The following is a 19,503-nucleotide window of genomic DNA, read 5'->3' as shown; positions in this document are numbered from 1 at the left end:
ATTCTTAAACTGTACTCTGTATCTGAGGTCTGAAAGAAAACCAAAAACAACAAAAATATCTGAGTGTGTCAAATTATGAACTGCCATTTCGAATGGAACTGACACACACGTCCTCGCAGATTATGATACTCTTCTCATATATTGTCTCAGATCAGGATACTTAACTCCAAAGGGAGTTCCTGAGAAATGGAAGGAAATGTATGTGAACGCTACAGAGCACATTTTACTGAATGACAGCTGTGTGACACTACCTTCACGTTGATAAATTGGTCCTCCTATTTCTTACAGTACTTTTTACTGGTAACAGTTGTAATGAATTAAAGATGATGGTCAACAATTTTTTGATGTTCCTCCTACCAAGGGATGGAGTTAGTTTCCCTTACGTTTAAATATGGGTTGGTTTGTAACAGTCTTATCTTATACAGATAGTAAAAGTGTCACTGTATGATTTCCAAAGCCAAGTTGAAGGCTGATTCCTTGGAATACATCTCTCTGGGACCCCTGAACTGCATGTAAGAAGTCAACTGCTCTGACATAGCCATGCTCGACAGGCCATAAAAAGGCACTCTGGGTGATAGCTCCAGCTAAGCCATTTTCTCTACACCAGATACATGTCCATATTTAAAAAAAAAAATGCAACTGCAAGAAGGTGGTGTGAAAAGTAAACATCTCCTCTCCTTGTCTCTCAATACTACTGCTTCTCCCTTTAGACAATTTCTGTTAGTTTGTTATTAATTCTTCCAAATACGTTCTGTGCATGTATTACATTTATATTTACACTTATCCATTCTTATTTACATAGAAATGCAGATATGACCTTATGCTTCTCAGTTAACAAAATATCTTGAAGATAGATCTATATCATTATATAAAGAGCTTTTGTGTTCCTTTTCATGGCTGTATGTAAGCAAAGTCTGGATGTAACCACCATTTATGTAACCGGTTCCAACTTGACTGTTTCCAGTCATTTGACATTCCAAACAATGCTGTAGTAAAAAACCTTGCATATTTGACCTAGAAGCCCAATTCCTGGATTCAAGGATATGCACATTGTAAATTTTGACGTATACTGACAAATTGCTCCTCAGAGCGTTTCCACTTATTCATACTCCATCAAATATGTAAGGAATACCAGTGCAACTAGTATTGTATACTATCAAGCATTAGATTCTTTACAACTCTGTTAGGTCAAAAATGTTTAATTGCTCTCAAATTTGCATTTATTTTATTATGGGTAGAGTACAATATCTTTTCATGTGTGATATTGTATATATACATTTTTATATATATATATATGTTTCTGTGAACTTTCTATTTGTGTCTTTTGTCTATTTTATAGGAAGTAATCACTTGCATTTAATGATTTCAAAAAGCTCTTTAGATTTTAGTTAGCCCTTTGTCAGATACATTTTTCTACTTTTTAATCTCTTTTAATATTACCTAAATTCTTATTTTTGCCATGCATAAATTATAATTTTTATTTACTCAAATTTGTCAACTTACCATTTTTTTCTTGATATTTTCTAGCCTTTCCTACTTCTTGATTTATTTTTTCAACCTAATATCTTTTATTTATCTATTTATTTATTTTAGATGCAGGGGAGTACATGCGCATGTTTGTTACATGAATATATTGCATTCTAATGGATACTGGGCTTCTAGTGAACTCATTACCATTACCAAACAGTGAACATCATACCTGATAGGTTATTTTTCAACCTTCCCCCTCCACTCTTTCCCCTTTCAGAATCCCTGGTGTCCATTATTTCCATCTTTCGGTCTATGTCTGCCACATGTTTAGCTCCCACTTAGTGAGAACATGCAGTATTTAATTTTCTGTTTCTGAATTAGTTAACTTAATATAATTGTCTCCACCTCCATCCATTTTGCTGCAAAGAATGTGATTTCATTCTTTTTTATGACTGCATAGTATTCCGTGCAGAATACATACCATACTTTATTTATCCAGTCAACCATTGCTGAACACGTAGGTTGGTTCCATGACTTCTCTTTTGTCAATGGTGCTGTGATGAACATGCAATTGCAGGTGTCTTTTTTATATAATGATTTCTTTTCCTTTTGGTAGACACCCAGCAGTGTGATTACTGGATCGAATGGTAGTTCTATTTTTAGTTCTTTGAAAAATCTCCATAGTGCCTTCCATAGAGGTTGTACTAATTTACATTCCCACCAACAGAGTATAAATGTTCCCTTTTCTCGGCCATCCACACCAACATCTATTGTTTTTGACTTTTTAATAACAGCTATTCTGATTGGTGTAAGATGATATCTCATCATGGTTTTAATTTGCATTTTTCTGATGATTAGTGATGTTGACCATTTTTTTATGTTTTTGTTGATCACTTTTCATGTGTGTGTCTTTAGAGAAAAGTCTGTTCAGGTCCTTTACCCAGTTTTTAATGCAGTTGTTGGTTTTTAAAATTACATTTCCTTCTACTGTCTTTACAGATTCAATTTTTATATTTAAATATATTTTAAACACTCTGAAAATTATAGACAGTGAAATGTACAAATATGAAGTACACAGTTTAAATAGTTTTAGCAAATGCGTGCATTTGTGCAACTCATGCAACTATCAGAGTTGAGAAAATTTTCATTTACTCCAGAAAGTTTCCTCATGCTCCCTCTCAGTTCCCTCCAAACGCTTCATTTGAAGAAACAATTTTCAGATTTCTTTCATTTGAGATTAGTTTTGCCTGTTCCTAAACATCTTATAAATGGGATCGTGCAGAATATACTCTTGTTTTTAGCCTTTAATGCTCAATATGTTTTGTTTTGTTTTTGTTTTTGTTTTTGTTTTTTGGTTCATGAATGTTGTTGTGGGTATTAGTAATTCACTTCCCTTTTACTTATTGAAGCTGGGTCATTGTCTGGGGTAAATACCCAAGGTTCATCATCTTACACCAAGGAAATCAAGGACACGGACACACAAGAAGTGAGTTTAAGAGTGGAGGTTTAATAGATGAGAGAAAAAAGCTCTCCTTCCTGCAGAGAGGGGCTCCCGAGTGGGTCTGCCAATTTTATGGTGAAATCCATGGGGTTTTATAGACAAGCTTGAGGAGTTGGTGTCTGATTTACATAGGACATAGGAGATTGGTCAGACCAAGTGTGCCACCCCACCCTAATCTTTTATTTTGCAGATGGGTTCTCTACCTGGCCGGTGCCATGTTTCCTGTTCCTTTACTGTACATGTGGTTGACAAAGTAAAAGGAAGGTGGAGCCTCATGTTGAACATCCAGGCCCCCAGGTAGCCTTTTCCTATTAGCACAACTGCTAGCATTCACCCGTGCAAGCATCTAGCTTGCCTTTGTCTGCAGGTTGATTTTAGGGGCTGGCTGTTCCTTATTAGAAAAGAAATGATTTGGGGTCTGCTTTTCGTTAAAAGGGAAGCCTTACTGAGGACTCTCTTACCCTCACTAACTGCCTAAATAATTTCTTTTTAGCTCCTGTATTATTGTGAGTAGCATTCCATGGTATAAATATGCCACAATTTGCTTATCTGTCTCTTAATGGTGAACATTTCCATTTTTCCGTGTTCTGGCTAATACATATAAAGCCATGTGAACATTCTGGCACAAACTTTTTGTAGCTATGTTTACATTTCTCTTAGGTAAATACCTAGAAGTGTAATCCATGAATGACACAATACATTTTCAATTTTTAAAACACTTTATAAGAAACTTTCCAAGTATTTCGCAATGTGGTTGTGTACGTTTATATCCCATTATTGTCGTATGAGAATTCCAGTTGGTCCACATCCTCATGAACACTTGGTGTTCTCGGTCTTATTAATGTTAGTCATTCTGAATGGTGAATGCTAGCACATTGTCATTTTAATTGCATTTCCGATAATTAACAATGTGGAGCATTTTTTAATGTGCTTAGTAATCATTGATATATCTCTTAATAAGTGTCTGTTTAAGTCTTTGCTCATTTTTATTGGATTGTTTGCCAGTTATGTATATTGTGAATATTTTCTCTGAATCTGTGGTTTCACTTTTTTAAAATCAGTCTCAAAGGTCTTCTGAAGAACAGATGCTTTTAAATTTAGTGAGTTCAGTTTATCAATAATTTCTACTACATGTGCATGTGTACTTCACACACACAAACACAGAGTTACACTTCTAATGAAAGCTACCCTGTGGATCTCAAACTTTCTATTCCCACCCAAACCATAGTTACAGCTGTTACAGCTGACGGGTTGTCATTAATCAAGTGATTAATTTCATTCACATCAAAAATGCATACACACAAATATTTGTTGTAATGAAACAGCATATTTTAGAATGCATAGTCCTTCTCATTTTGAGCTCCCACTGACAGGTGTTTTCAAATTTAAGATTATATATACATTCATTTCCAAAAGGACAGCTTTTTCTTAAATTCTTCATTAAAAGTTATTAACTCCTTGCCAGAGAGGGTGAGGACAAAGACCCTTGAACTAATATGTCAGTACCATTGCCAGCAAAGATCAATGAGGGAGAAGAAAAACATATCTCAAAAATACTATGTCAGTGAAACTACTGGCTTAAATTTACCTAATGTATACTCAGCTATCCAAGAACAAAATTTTACAGAAAGGATATACTCTCCTTCATTTCCATAGCTCATTTTTGGGGCTGGAAAAAGGGGGTATTAATGTAGCCAATGGCTTATTCAGGTCACACAGCGTTGAAGCAAGGAAACTAGCCAAAGCCGCCTGCCAACATTCACCAGTGAGCACCCCACGGCATCGAGTCTGGCCATGCCAGTCATCTATCTTCGCAGCCACCAGATCTCTTGAGCTCCTGCATTTCTCTTACCCTCCCTTGGAGAACCCTACCTCCTGGTGCACACCTCAGAAATATAATCTCAGTGCTTCCCTCTGCCAGGATGACTTGGCCCAACTCAGGCATATTGATTGGAACTCAGTGGAAACTTTTGAGTCAATTTTTTTAAAAGAAAGAAAACCACCCAGGCACAACTGAAAAAAAAGAACACACACACACAAAAAAAACCTTAAATTCTATTCAATGATCTGGGTTTGTGCCAGATTGGAGGGAACAACTTGCAAATTCTTCTTTAGAAGCTGTCAGAATACTTGCCTTAAATTTGCTCTGACTCAGCTCTCTGCAGGAAAGACGTGTTGCCGCAGCTGATGCATCAATAAACTGTTTCTTGTCCAAGACAAGTCATAGACTCACCTTTGATTCCACTTGACTCTGTTCAGTTCAAGAAAGGGGTGCTTGCAGTCAGAGTGGACCACCACACAACTCACGCAAGTCAGTATGCCTTGAACTGCTCAGAGAATGGCAGTAGAGCTTGTCTTCTTCGCTCCTGGATGTGTATTCATTCCAAAGACTTTGAACAAAAACAGATGTTTAGGAGAAAAGGGACAATTTAGAAAATGTCAAATCACCAGGTGCTTCTTTTTCACGATGAATATCAATTTTTTAAAAAAGATGGTGTCAGTAGCAATCCAAAACACATACACATAAAAAATATAAGGGCATCCTCCAATTCTTTAAAGACTTATTTTTCTATAAATTGTTCTTCTGTACCCCATAGCATTGTCTTAAGTTGAAATACCAATAGCCATCTTTTATTTCTATTTGCTGAAAGACTAAGTAGTAACTTATATGGAGGTAAAATATGTGTCTACCAATACACCTAACTATATTTATCACATACATTCAATGGAAATTTCAATGGAAAGCTAGAATCTGTCAAAAAATATTCAGGCTTCTTATTGCATTTGAATCTGAATCTAACAGTTTATATTTTCTTTTATGCAGTATGTGAAAAGAAAAGTTGATTCCAGATCTACGGTTTTCCTGATCATCAGAAGATTATGCACCAGAAAAAAGTAAGCAACAACTTTGTACTTAATATTGGGCAAACGAGTAGGAAGGATTTTCTAGTCCTATTGAAGAGTTGGTGTAATTTCAGGACTGGCATAAAAATAACTAAGCATTTCTTTCCTTTGTATGTATCTTCTCAAGAATGTTCATTGTTCTCTGAGCTCTTATCTGGACTCTGGATTGTAAATATTCTTTTTATAAGAAGAGTACTTTAAAATCAAAAATACTTGATAGTGAACTCTGATTCTTTCTTAAGGTTTATTATATACCACTGTGACTTATATTTTAATTTTACCCAAGCCTGAATTAAGTTGTTTGTTTGTTTAGGTTTATAATTTCTATTTCTAATCACTGAAGAGGGGTAAATTTTGATAATCAGTGAGAATTTTATCAGGGGCAGGAGTTCAGGAATGGAAGAGAGGAACTGAAATAAATTTGGCCCTCTATAAAAGCAGAAACAATGACAAAAGCCATCAAAATCAACTTGTTCAGAGCTCTGAAAGTTAATAAAAGGCAGGCAATTATTCGAGAAACATTTATTTAAGAAAAACTGCTCAACCTACATGAGAACAGGGTCTTTGTGATCTTTTAATTTGTCCATAGGAGCCTTGAATACTAACCATCTGGCAGCCACAGTTGCTACAAAAACCAGCAGCCTTGCAGCCACTAGATGGGACAGACTTGATTTGAAACTTCTCAAAAGTTCCTATCTTCAGATCAGTGTCACTATTTGACTTGACATACAGCCCAATCTGCCAGAAAAGCTCTATTTGCAGTCACTATCTGACCTGACTTGGAGCTCACTCTGCTAGAAAAGCAATACCCCCAGAGAACTGGTTAGAAACAAAGCTTTGAAAATTGTTTAGCATCACAGTTTCTTGGGACTGTGATACCAATAGGACCAAACGAGAGGTTGGCCAAAAACTTAAAAGGAAGATCTGGGGAATGTGTTATCCATACAGGGCTCCAGAAAGCTCTGAAGTATTCCTGAGGATATAGAAAGAAGGCCACATACATGTGCAGAGCTGTGTGCATTCCCTAGCAATATCTGAGAGGAACCCAACCTTCCATCTCTGGCTGACTTTCAGGCCCTGTACAAGCAGGGAGTGAAGGCTAAGACAGAGCTATAAACTACCTGAGCATTGGAGACACACCCCAACACACACACAGAGTCTCTCAGCAAAGGGTGGAAGTTTTATAGGTTAAAGGCATGTAAGACAATCTCTGACCTATTGTTGTTTGACTGCTAAGCTAACTAAGCAAAGGCTCAACTTCACACTACAGGGAACAAATACTTTACAGAATTAGTTAATAAATATCATTAAACAAGCACCAGCAACAGCAAACTCCAGGAGTAGAGGTGGAATCTGATACCCAGAGTTGCCACATCATATCAAAAATGCTCAATTTGAAATAAAATATTAGAAGATATGCAGATAAACAGGAAAGGAAGGTTCATATGAAGGAAAAGAGCAGTCATAGAAAAAGTTCCCAAGGAGACCAAATGAACAAATATTTTAAACCAGTTATTATATATACATATAAATATATATATACACACATATATACATTCTAAGAATTAAAGGAAACCATGTCTAAAAAATTAAAGCTGATCTAACATCTGAACAAAGAGCAAAAACCACATGATCATCTCAACAGATGTAGAAAAGGTATCTGACAAAATCCAGCATTCCTTCATCATAAAACACTCCACAAACTTGGAATAAAAGGGAACTTACTTAACCTGACAAAGGTCATCTGTGAAATATCCACAGCTAATACCACACTTGGTGAAAGACAGAATGTTTTTCCCCTACAATCAGAAACAATATTGTCCACTCCTGCCAGATATATTTACTATTGCACTGGAGGTTCTAACCAGGGCAATTAAGCAAGAAAAATAAATAAAAGGCATCCACATTGGAAAAGAAGAAGTAAAATAATCTCTACTTGGAAATGGCATAATACTGCATATAGAAAATCCTAAGGAATCCACTAAAAAATTAGTATAACTCATGAATGAGTTCAAAATAATTTCAGGACACAAGATCAATATAATAAAAAAGGTCAGTTGTATCTCTACGCACCTGCAAGGAACAATCCAAAAATAAAGTTAAGAAAATAATTTTACTTATGATAGCATCAACATAAAATGCTTATGAAAAAATTTAACAATTGCACACAGTGTACAGTATGAGACTTTTTAACTGAAAATACAAAACATTCCCAAAGGAAATTAAAGATGATCTAAATGAATGAAAAGATAACACAGGTTTTGGGATTAAAGGACTTATTATCATTAAAATGTTAGTATTTCATAAATTAATCTACAGATTCATCACAATCTTTATCAAAATCCCAGCTGGCTTTTTGGCCAAAATTGATAAACTGGTCCTAAAATGTGTGAAAATACAAGGACCCCATAATAGCTAAAACAATTTTAGAAAAAAACAAATTTAGAAGACCCATACTTACAACTTCAAAGCTTACTGCAATGTTACAATAATAAAGATAGAATGCAACTGACATAAGGATACACACGTAAATGAATGGAATTGAAGTGAAAGTAAAAATAAACCTCTACCTTTATATTTAACTGATTTTTAACAAGTGACCTAAGATCATGTAGTGGGGAAAAAACAGTCATTTCAACAAAGAGAGCTGGGACAACTAGATATTCACATGTCCAAGAAAGACATAGTTGTACCCCTTTATTATATCACACACAAAAAACCTCAAAATGAATCATAGGCCTAAACATAAGAGCTAAAACTATAAAACTCTTAGAAGAAAACACAGGAGTAATCTTTGTAACATAAAATTAGGCAATGTTTTCTTAGATACGATACCCAAAAGCAAGATCAACAAAATAAAAATTAAATAAATTGGACCTTGTGATGGTGCATTTTAGGTGTCAACTTGACTGGATGGAGGGACGCCTACATGATTGGGGAAGTATTGTTTGTGGGTGGGTCTGAGAGGGTGGTTTTGGAGGATATTGGCATGTGAGTTGATAGACTGAGTGGGGATGATTTGCCTCAATGTGGGCAGGCACTGTCCAATCAGCTGGGAACCCGGATGGAATAAAAAGGGGAAAGAAGGATGAATTTGCTCTCTGTCTCTCTTTCCACTGGAGCTGAAATATCCCTTTACTTCTGTCCTTGGACATTAGAACTTCAGGTTCTTTGGCCTTTGGACTCTGGGATGTACACCAGAGGCCTCCTGAGGCTCTCAGGCCTTTGGCCTTGGACTGAGAGTCATGCTATTGGCTTCCTTGGTTCTTAGGCGTTACACTTGAACTGAACCATGCTACCAGCACCCCTGGATCTTTAGCTTGCAGACACACTACCATGAAACTTCTGAGCCTCCATATGTGAGCCAGTTCTTCTAATATATCCTCTCTCATGTATCTATATCTACATCCATCTGTATCTGTATCTACATTTATATATCCTATTAGTTCTGTCTCTCTGAAGAACTTTGACTAATGAAGACCTCATCAAAATTAAAAACATTTTGCTGCAAATGATACATCAAGAAAATAAAAAGGCCACACACAGTATGGGTGAAAACATTTGCAAATTATATATCATACATCTGATAATTATGTATCATACATCTGATAAGGGACTTTATCCAGAATATGTAAACAAGTCTTACAACTCAACAAGAAAAAGATGAATAGTCAAATTAAAAGTGGGCAAAAAAAACTACCAACATAGCAACACTCTGTTTCTACAAAAATAAATAATAAAAAAATTAGCTGGGCATGGTGGTTTGTGCCTATAGTCCTCGCTACTCAGCAGGCTGAGGCAGGAGGATCGCTTGAGCCCAGGAGTGGAAGGCTGCAGTGAGCTATGATTGTGCCACTGCGCTCCAGCCTGGGAAACAGAGCAAGACCCCATCTCTTAAAAAGAAAAGTGGGCAAAAGATTTGAATGGATATTTTTCCAAAAAAAAAAATGTAAGAATGACTAAGACATATATAAAAAGATTCTCAACATTGCTAGTCATTAGCGAATGCACATTAAAAACACAGATGCCACTTCCCATCTTCTAAGATGGCTATAATAAAAACAACAACAACAGACAATAACAAGGGTAGGCAAGGACGTGGAGAAATTGGAAGGCTCATAGGTTTTGCTTGTGGAAATGTAAACTGATGCAGCCACTTTTGGAAACAGTTTGATAGTTCTCAAGATGTTAAACATAGAGTTGCCATATTCAGCTATTCCACTCCTAGATACTATAGGAAACAAAATAATGCCCCTCAAAGATGCTCACCTCCTAATCCCTGAAACCTGTGAACGTGGTATCTTACATGAAAAAGGAAGCTTCCACTGTGATTCAGTGTCTTGAGATGGGGAGATGAACCTGGATTATCTGTGTGGATTGAATGTAATCACAAGCATTGTTATAAAGGGAGGTTGGGGGGATCAGAGTCAGAGAAGGCCATGTGACAATGGAGGCAGACAGAGATGTTACCGCAGAGGCAGAGATCAGGGAGGCAGAGATCATTATCAACAGAGGCAGAAACCATTATCTTTTGATAATGATCATGGGAACACAGGTGGGAAGATGCCATCGCTGGTAGAGCCAAGGAGTTTGGGTGTCTTAAGAAGTTGGAAAAGGTCCCCCTGGAGCTCCCAGAGAGGTGGCAGCATGGCCAGTGCCTTGATTTTACCCTGGTGAAACTGACTTTGGACTTCAGAACTCCAGAAGCATAAGACAATAAATTTGGCTTGTGTTAAGCCATTAAGTTTATGGTGATTTGTTACAGAAGCAATAGGATACTCATCCAATAACCAAGAGAAATGAAAACATATGGTCACCCAAAAACCTGTACACAAATGTTCTTACAGCATTTTTCACAATGACCAAAAAGTGAAAACGACCCGCACATCCATCAACTGATGAAAAGACACAGAAAATGCGGTCTATACAAACAATGGAATGTTATTTGTAAGAAAAAAAATGAATGACTGATACAAGCTACAACATGGGTAAACTTTAAAAACACTATGCTAAGTGAAATAACTCAGCTATTTACATGAAATGTCCAGAATGGACAATACAATAGAAATACAAATAAATTAGTAGCGGGATGAGGACTGACTGCTAACAGGTGTGGGGCTTCATTTCGGGATGGATTATTCAAAATTAGATAGTGATCATAATTGCACAACTCCGTGAATATACTAAAATCGAACATATTATGTACATTAAATGAATGAGTTTTGTTATGAGAATTATATCTTAATGTTCATAACCTGTGATAAAATACAAATGCTCACCTCACTCTACTTAACAGCAATGTAATCAAACACACAGCAAAACCAAAAATATTGGTTTTCGTACATTTTTAAATTACCTTTATTATTATTTTTCTTTTTTTTAACTTTAAGTTCCAGGACACATGTGCAGAATGTGCAGGTTTGTTATACAGGTATACATGTGCCATGGTGGTTTGCTGTACCTATCAACCCATCACCTAGGTTTTAAGCCCCACATGCATTAGGTATTTGTCCTAATGCTCTCCCTCCTTTTACCCCCCCTCACCCCTTGACAGGCCCTGGTGTGTGCTGTTCCCCTCTCTGTATCCATGTGTTCTCATTGTTCAACTCCCACTTATAAGTGAGAACATGCGGTGTTTGGTTTTCTGTTCCTGTGTTAGTTTGCTGAGGGTGATGGTTTCCACCTTCACCCATGTCCCTGCAAAGGACATGATCTCATTCTTTTTTATGGCTGCATAGTATTCCATGGTATACATGTGCCACATTTTCTTTATCCAGGCTATCATTGATGGGCATTTGGGTTGGTTCCAAGTCTTTGCTATTGTAAATAGTGCTGCAATAAACATACACGTGCATGTGTCTTTATAGTAGAATCATTTATATTCCTTTGAGTGTACGCCCAGTAATAGGATTGCTGGGTCAAATGGTATTTCTGGTTCTAGATCTTTGAGAAATCACTACACTGTCTTCCACAATGGTTGAACTAATTCACATTCCCACAAACAGTGTAAAAGTGTTCCTATTTCTCCACAGCCTTGCCAGTATCTATTGTTTCCTGACTTTTTAATAATCACCATTCTGACTGGTGTGAGATGGTATCTCATTGTAGTTTTGATTAAAGGGCTTCTGCCCAGCAAAAGAGACTAGCATCAGAGTGAACAGGCAGCCTACAGAATGGGAGAAAAATTTTACAATCTACCCATATGACAAAAGTATAATATCCAGAATCTGTAGGAACTTAAACAAATTTACAAGAAAAAAAGAAAAAACAAACAACCCCATCAAAAAGTGGGTGAGGGATATGAACAGACACTTCTCAAAAGAAGACATTTATGCAACCAACAAACACATGAAAAGAAGCTCATCAGAATATTGATTTGTATCTCTCAATTAGCTTTTTAGTTTTATACTAAGCATTGTTAACCACAGAATAAATGCCAAGTTAACTGATTTATTATTTCACTCCACAAATGAATGCGTACTTTGTATCATACCCTGGCTGGGCACTGGACCATGAGTGCCAGTGAAAATACTAGTGCCGTGAGTACTAATGGACTTATTATATTTTGTATCTTATTCATACAAGGACAGTAGGCATGCTGTCTGACTTCCAACCAATCACATATCTTAAATATGCCAAACTCCATTACTTCTGTCACTCCTTATGTAATAAAGCTATGTTATGCCTTACAGATTTGTTCCAATGTACTAACTTTATAAGATTATTGGCCAGCTCTAATTTGTTGATACAGATTAGGTTTTACCTGTTTATATACACACGCCTCTCTGCTAGGCTGAAATATTTGAAATACAATATAACAATATTAGCCAAATGCTTATGTGGACAAACGTATAATTAATGCTATGAGTGAGATACACAAGGAATTAAGAGAGTAATTATCATCTTGCCTTTTGGGTCAAAGAAGTTTTTTCCAAGGAAGCAAGCAGAACATTTCAGAAAGGTGGCAACATGGCCAAGACCCAGAGATGCGGGGATGTTTGTTCATTTCAGGGAGGCCAGTGTGGCCAGAGTTGATCAGCCTTAAAGGCAGATTAGTAGGGGCACCTCAACATCCACTTTCAAACTCTTCATTATGAATGCAACTTTTTAGCTGGATACTGTCCAAGGGGATGAAAGACTTTAGATCCCACCTGCCTTGCAGCTAGGTCTGGTTGTGTGATAAAGTTGGGAACAACTCAAGGCCCGCTGAATGGTCTCTCAAGGGAGAGAATGTTCTTGTCCCTTTGATTTCTCCTTCCAGTTAGCGGGAAGATAGAGGCAGTGACTGGAGATCAGCCAGATATCTTTACCAGGGTGAAAGCTTCTTGTTGCAAATGTCAGAAAAAGACAAGGGATCCAGGTCTTGGATACCATATTGGATGAATCAGCCCTAAGCTGCTTACCTCTCATGTCTTTTATATGAGAAAGAAGAAATTTCTATCCGGTGAATCCACAGTTATTTGGGTTTTCTTTTCTTCACAGTAAAATATAATTAATACACTTTCGAGGATGTGTTAGTTTCTCCTACAAGCACTGGGAAGATCATAAAGGTTAAGACATAATTGCCTTAAGCTTTAAAAAATGTTTTTGGCTGTCATATGAAGAATTAATTGAAGTGAGAACTATTGGAGATAGAGATACCAAGTGGGAAACTATTACAGTAATTTAGGTTAAAGATGTTGATGAATTTAGACTAAAACAGTGTCAGACAAAAAGAAAAGGAAAAATGAATTCAAGATATATTTAGGATACAGAATCAACGGGACTTGGTTACTGATCATTATGGGGAGTGAAGAAAAGGGAGGTGTTAAGGATGATTCCAGTCATTCTAAGATGAGCAACTGGTGGGTTGAGGTGTTATTTCCTGAAATGGGAAATGCTGGAGGAAGAACAGTCTTAAGGGAAAGATCAAGAGTTTAATTTTAGTCTGGGAGAGTTTGGAATGGCTGCAGCTATGGCAGGTTTACAGTTGGATATGGAGATATGGAGATCAGAAGATAGGTTTAGCGTGGGTGTGGTGCCTCACACCTGTAGTCCCAGCGTTTCGGGAGGTTAATGTGGAAGGATCGCTTGAGGCCAGGAGTTCAAGGCTGCAGTGAGCTATGATCTCGCCACTGCACTCCAGCCTGGTTGACTGAGCAAGACTCTGTCTCCTGTCTCAAAAATAAAATAAAAGTAAAAAAGAAGATAGGTTTATGCTGTACTCACAAATTAGTGTTATAAAATGTTTTGGATGAAAACTTACATTTGGGGGGATTTTGTTGTTGCTTTTCTTCCTCTGCTCTAGTGCTGTGCTTTGTAAACTACAGATTATGATCCTTGAGTGGCTCAGGAAAACAATATTTTTTATGTCATTAATGAGATAGAATTTTTAAATTACGGTGTTCCACTAATAAATATAACTTAAAAACTTTTGTTTCCGTTTTATGCAAGTATATATAAACACATATATACACACATGTGTACCTATATACATACATGATCATGGGTAACTAGATACGCACATAGGCTTCATAGGCAAATATTTTTGCCTATTTTGGTTATTGATGTATATGCATTGCCTAGAATGGTGTATGGTAGGCAGTCACTAAACATTAATTGAATGAATAAATATGTGAACATGTGCGTATGTGTACTTTCACTGTGTGGCAATATAAAAACTATTTTTTACTATATTAACATTGACATAATTTCAGACTTAAAGAAACATTTCAAGAAAAGTCTAAGAATTCCCAGATACTCTTTTTTAATGAATTGGAGTCTTGCTCTGTCACCCAGGCTAGAGTGCAATGGCACCATCTCGGCTCACTGCAGCCTCCGCCTCCTGGGTTCCAGCGATTCTCCTGCCTCAACTTCCCGGGTAGCTGGGATTACAGGCACACGCCACCATGCCTGGCTAATTTTTGTATGTTTAGTAGAGATGGGGTTTCACCATGCTGGCCAGGCTGGTCTCGGAACTCCTGACCTCAGGTGATCCGCCTGCCTCAGCCTCCCAAAGTGCTAGGACTAAAGGCATGAGCCACCGCACCTGGCCCCCAGATATTCTTTATCCTTCACCCAGATTCCTCATAAGTTAATGTTTTACTGCATTCTCTTTATACACACACACACACACACACACACACACACACTTTTCTGAATCATTCAAAACCTGCAGACATAATGTTCCTTTACGCATAAGTCAGTATTTATGTCTTAAAAACAGGAATTATTTCATATAACCACAATGTAGTTATCAAAACCAGAAAATTAACATTGAAATGTTGCTATTATCTAATCCACAGACAATATTGGGATTTTTGGTTATTGTCCCAATAATGCCTTTTACAGCAAAAGAAGATCCAAGATCCTGTGTGGCATTCATCTGTCGTGTCTCTTCAGTCTCTTTTAATCTGGAACAGTTCCTGAATCTTTATTTCTAGAAAATATGGGTTTTTTTTTTTTTTTTTTTTACTGTGGTCAGGGTAAAAATTTTTCTGACAGTCACTGGGCTAGTGAGCAGTTAGAGTCTAAAATATCACCTTGGTCTGCCTTCAGAGGGGAAATCACAGAAGAACATTCTCTTTCTTGAAATGGTGGAGGGTGGCTTCCGGATCTGATCAGGACATGGTGTTAGGGAAAGGAGAGCTATGAGAATGTCTTTGTTGCTGCATTTGGATTCTGAGAGGACATGAGAGTTCATTGTGGGGGTAATGAGGTTAAGGACACCTTTGTGTTGAAACCCTGGAAGAAGGTGCTGGCTGGCCTGAGCAGGTGGAATTCAGGGAAGAAGAGAATAGCCATTCTGGGTCTTTGCAAGGTGAGCTGGAACACTGGCTGATGTTGGAGCTTTGCGGAGCACCAGATCCTAAGATCTGAGGTAAGCAAATGAGAGATGCCCCCGGCCACACCTGGCCCTGAAGGAGGAAAGGCCCACCTAGGGAATCTGCTCAGGCTCTGGATTAACACTGTCCACCTGGGTTGGATGTGTTGTCAACAGCCGTGTGGTAGCAAGAGGCAAAAGATGATGGAATTTCAAGTTTTTCTCCTGATAAATTGATTTGCCCCATCCTAGCCCCATCTTGGGCTGCTGAAACAGTATTCCCAGGGCTTCCTTAGTTATCAGCAGAAGGGAAAATACTTCAATATTTGTTAATGTGAAAGGTAGGGCTCTCAACTAGCCAGATCTCATTTGAGTTGCAAAATATGAACATGGGTTTATATTTGCACAATGAGTTTTTGGAACAAGTCCTGCCAGTCACAGATTGCTTTTAAAATATAGGAGATGAAAGAAATCTCCTAAGGAGAAAGAAGAGAATAAAAAGAGAGCCTAAGGAATGCCATTATTTTAAAGTCAGGCAGAGAAATAGTTGTCAAAGGAGACAGAAAAGGCATTTCCACAGAGCAAGAAGGAAAAGCCAGAGTGTGTAGGTCACATAAGCTGAAGGACTTAAGACGGCAGAAATGCTAACAGATGGTTGAACTTTACTTGGAGTGTTTGCACCCTATCAAGAAGAAGTAATTATTACACTCTGGCTATTGTACCCAGAATGTTCTGTGACCAGTGCTGTTGTAGAGATGTGGATGTCTATGGCAAGGTCCAGCAGTTAAAGAGTCTATCAGGACTCATGCCATCAGCCATGGAAATGCACTTCCACTATCCCTGGATAACCAGGAGAGAACAGGCTTGGAAATGTGCAGCTGAGAGAGCTCTAGTGGGCTGGACAAGCCACCACAGCCAAGGTCTTCTAGCAGGAACCCTATTGCTGTCCCCTCACTGAATATGCCTCCAGCCAGCCTGTGTGCTCCCTCATTCATTGAAAGTAAATGTGCCCAGAGGGGCACCTGCATGCCCAAGCTTGAATCGCATGCCTACCTTGGGGTGCGCTTAAATGGTGAGACACAGGATCTGGGATTCTCAGTTAAAGGGATATTTTACTTAAAACTTGAAACTATTGATGTAGTTCCTGCATCCCTCAGTACAGGCAGAGAGGAGAGCAAGTGTGTCCTGGACCTACTTAGCTGTAACTATGGCTTTGTGTCTGTTCACGTGCCACATGTGGTCAGGTGGTGGGCTCCAGCATGCCGCACAGATGTAGGGAGCCCTCCTGAACACTGGGCTGTGTCTTCTGACTGACCCAGAAGCTGGTGGGAGCTTTGCCTCCCTTCTCTCCCACCCTGCTATCCTGCCTCCCCCTTTTTACCGCCCACCCCCTGTCCCCTAACCACCACCATCATTCAGTGATTGTCCTGGCAAGATTACAGTTCCTGTGCAATCTCTCTGTGGACACCTCTCAGGCTGTAGGCGCCGTGCCTCTTGGAAACTGGTAAATTTGCAGGGGAAGGGAAGTTCCTAACCTCATTTTGCCTGGAAATGCCATGCCTTCTCTACCCTGCTAATTTTTTTTTCTTCTGTTCTAGTCACTAGGGACAGATCAGAAAGTTGGCTGGTGACACAGATAGCCTTGGAGGGAGAGGGAGGGGTGGCTGGAGTGCTCCCTTGGCTTTGGAAAGCCTGCCCCTCTCTCCCAATTAGGTGGTGACTGGAACAAATGACACTCCCTCCCAAACATTGCATTTCCCCCAAAGGTGCTCCTCCCTTCTCCCAATCAGCGAGGATAGGGTGTAGGGAGGGAATGGGGGTGGGGGGGGGAATTATCTGAACTGATGCCTCTCAGCAGGCTCTGAAAGGTGGAAGCTCGGCTTGACCCCTGGGGGTCCAGGGTGAGGCAGGGGAGCAGTTTGCTCTGGTGCAAGCAATTGTTAGAACTGAGACTTTGGTGGGAGTCACACGGGGATAATAAGGAGACGGGTTTTCAGTTGGTTTTGTTATTATATTTAAGTGTTCTACAGACTGTGTGGCTCCTTGCTGTCTGCAGCACAGAGTGGACTGCTCCCATCTCCCCACCTCTGGGACAGCATGGATAACAGCTGACAGGCAGTTGCCTGACCTTAGGATGAGAACAATTAATGTGGTCATGGATAAATTTCCAGGGTACCAAGAAAAAAAATCAACACTGAAATCCTATCTGATTTTCCTAATATCCTGGAAATTGATCCATCACCACAAAAATGCTTCTCTTCCTAAGGTCAGACAACTATCTAGTGATATCCCAAAGGTGGGGAGATGAGAGCAGAAAGTGGGGGAGTTGGATGATGGACAACTGGTGGGCAGGGGGAAGGAACGAATTTCCACTGCAATGAGTTTGTAAGTATTAGAGAGAAGCATGTGTGTGTACAAATATTTTTTACATGCACTTGCAATCTCCCACACATATACCCACTAGGAACCAAGGTTGCTTAGGCAGGCAGGGGAAGTAGACAGGCTCTTACTGGAGCAGTTTGAAGGGCATCTCAGATATCTCCCCGTTGCCAGTTTTCATAGGTTGTGGATATCTAACTTTCGAAATTCATTCCTTTCTGAACCTGATCTTCAAGCCATTCTTTCCTTAGGTTCCCTCTTCAAAAACCACAGCTAAAATATTTTCTTACCTCACTGAATTTCCACATGCTTTACCTAAGGGCAGAAATCTCACAAAGTTAACCTTGTTGTATCCACAGCACCAAATGCAGTGCCTGGCTTATACTACGTGGTCAACAAACAGATGCTGAGCGAATTAAAATTAGAATCGTATCTGGGAATTCTAGAAAGCTAAGTCACTGGCATGTCAAGGGCATTCGGGCTAGTTTTCTCCTCAGAGGAAAGACGGGGCAGCCTGAGAATCCCAGGTTGCTTTGAGCTATTGGAATGTTAACAAAGCATTGAAGAGAACTCACTAAAGTGACAGCATCAAAATGATGACATCAGAACATCTTGTACCCATTCCTGCTTCATCAAGTAACCTCAGGCTAGTCATTTAATTTCTCTGATCTCAATGTTTTTAATCTACAAGTTATCAAGAGTGGATTAAGCATTTTCTAAGATCCTTTTTCTCTTGGTTCTCTTCCCTGCTAGAGAGAAGGGAAAATACTTCTGTTACTTTTGTTATTATTTACTTGCCATCAAGTTTTATCTCTCTCTACTTACGTCACGTTGATGCTATTACTCCACTCCTTAAAATGTCTGTAATTATCCCCCAATTACCTACCAGATCAAGTCCAAACTCCATCTGCAAACATTCGAGACCTTCCCACCCAATCGACACTTTGTCTTTCTCAGCCGTATTTCTCACTATTCCCCTATCCTAAGCTTCCCTGGCTGTCAAAATTGATCTATTTCTGGTTCACTAAATAGTTAATAAATTTTTAAAATTTTGTTCCTTTACTCAAATACTTCTTTCTACATACGTGATAGTTAATTTTAGGTGTCGCCTTGACTGGGTTAAGGGAGACCCAGATAGCTGGTTAAACATTATTTCCAGGTGTTTCTGGAAGAGATTAGCATTTGGAGCAGTGGACTGAGCAAAAATGATCAGCCCTCACCATGAGTGGGCATCATCCAATCTGGGGAAGGACCACATAGAACAAAAAGGTGGAGGAAGGGCAAACTTGCTCTCTCTCTTCTGCAGATACAACACTCATCTTCTCCTGCCTCTGGACTACAAGACCTTCACCAGCACCTCCACCCGCCCTCAGACTGAGAGTCACACCCTTGGCTCCCTGGTTCTCCAGCTTGCAGACAGCCTACCATGGGACTCCTCAGCCTCCAT

At 38.9% G+C, this 19,503-nt stretch overlaps 1 protein-coding gene across 3 annotated transcripts in view; it reads right to left on the bottom strand.

Annotated features, from left to right (window-relative positions):
* Positions 1-19,503, bottom strand: part of F13A1 (coagulation factor XIII A chain) — a 461,954-nt gene that overhangs the window by 276,977 nt on the left and 165,474 nt on the right. For all 3 annotated transcript variants that reach the window (XM_065544470.2, XM_065544473.2, XM_065544474.2), the window contains one exon: positions 5,205-5,361. The gene's annotated coding sequence lies outside the window, so the exon portion shown is untranslated. The remainder of the gene's footprint in view (positions 1-5,204; positions 5,362-19,503) is intronic.

The sequence above is a fragment of the Macaca fascicularis genome, chromosome 4, assembly GCF_037993035.2.
Source record: "Macaca fascicularis isolate 582-1 chromosome 4, T2T-MFA8v1.1".
Lineage (NCBI taxonomy): Eukaryota > Metazoa > Chordata > Mammalia > Primates > Cercopithecidae > Macaca > Macaca fascicularis.
The sequence above is the reverse complement of the archived record's forward strand: the minus strand, read 5'-3'. Positions and strand labels throughout refer to the sequence as shown.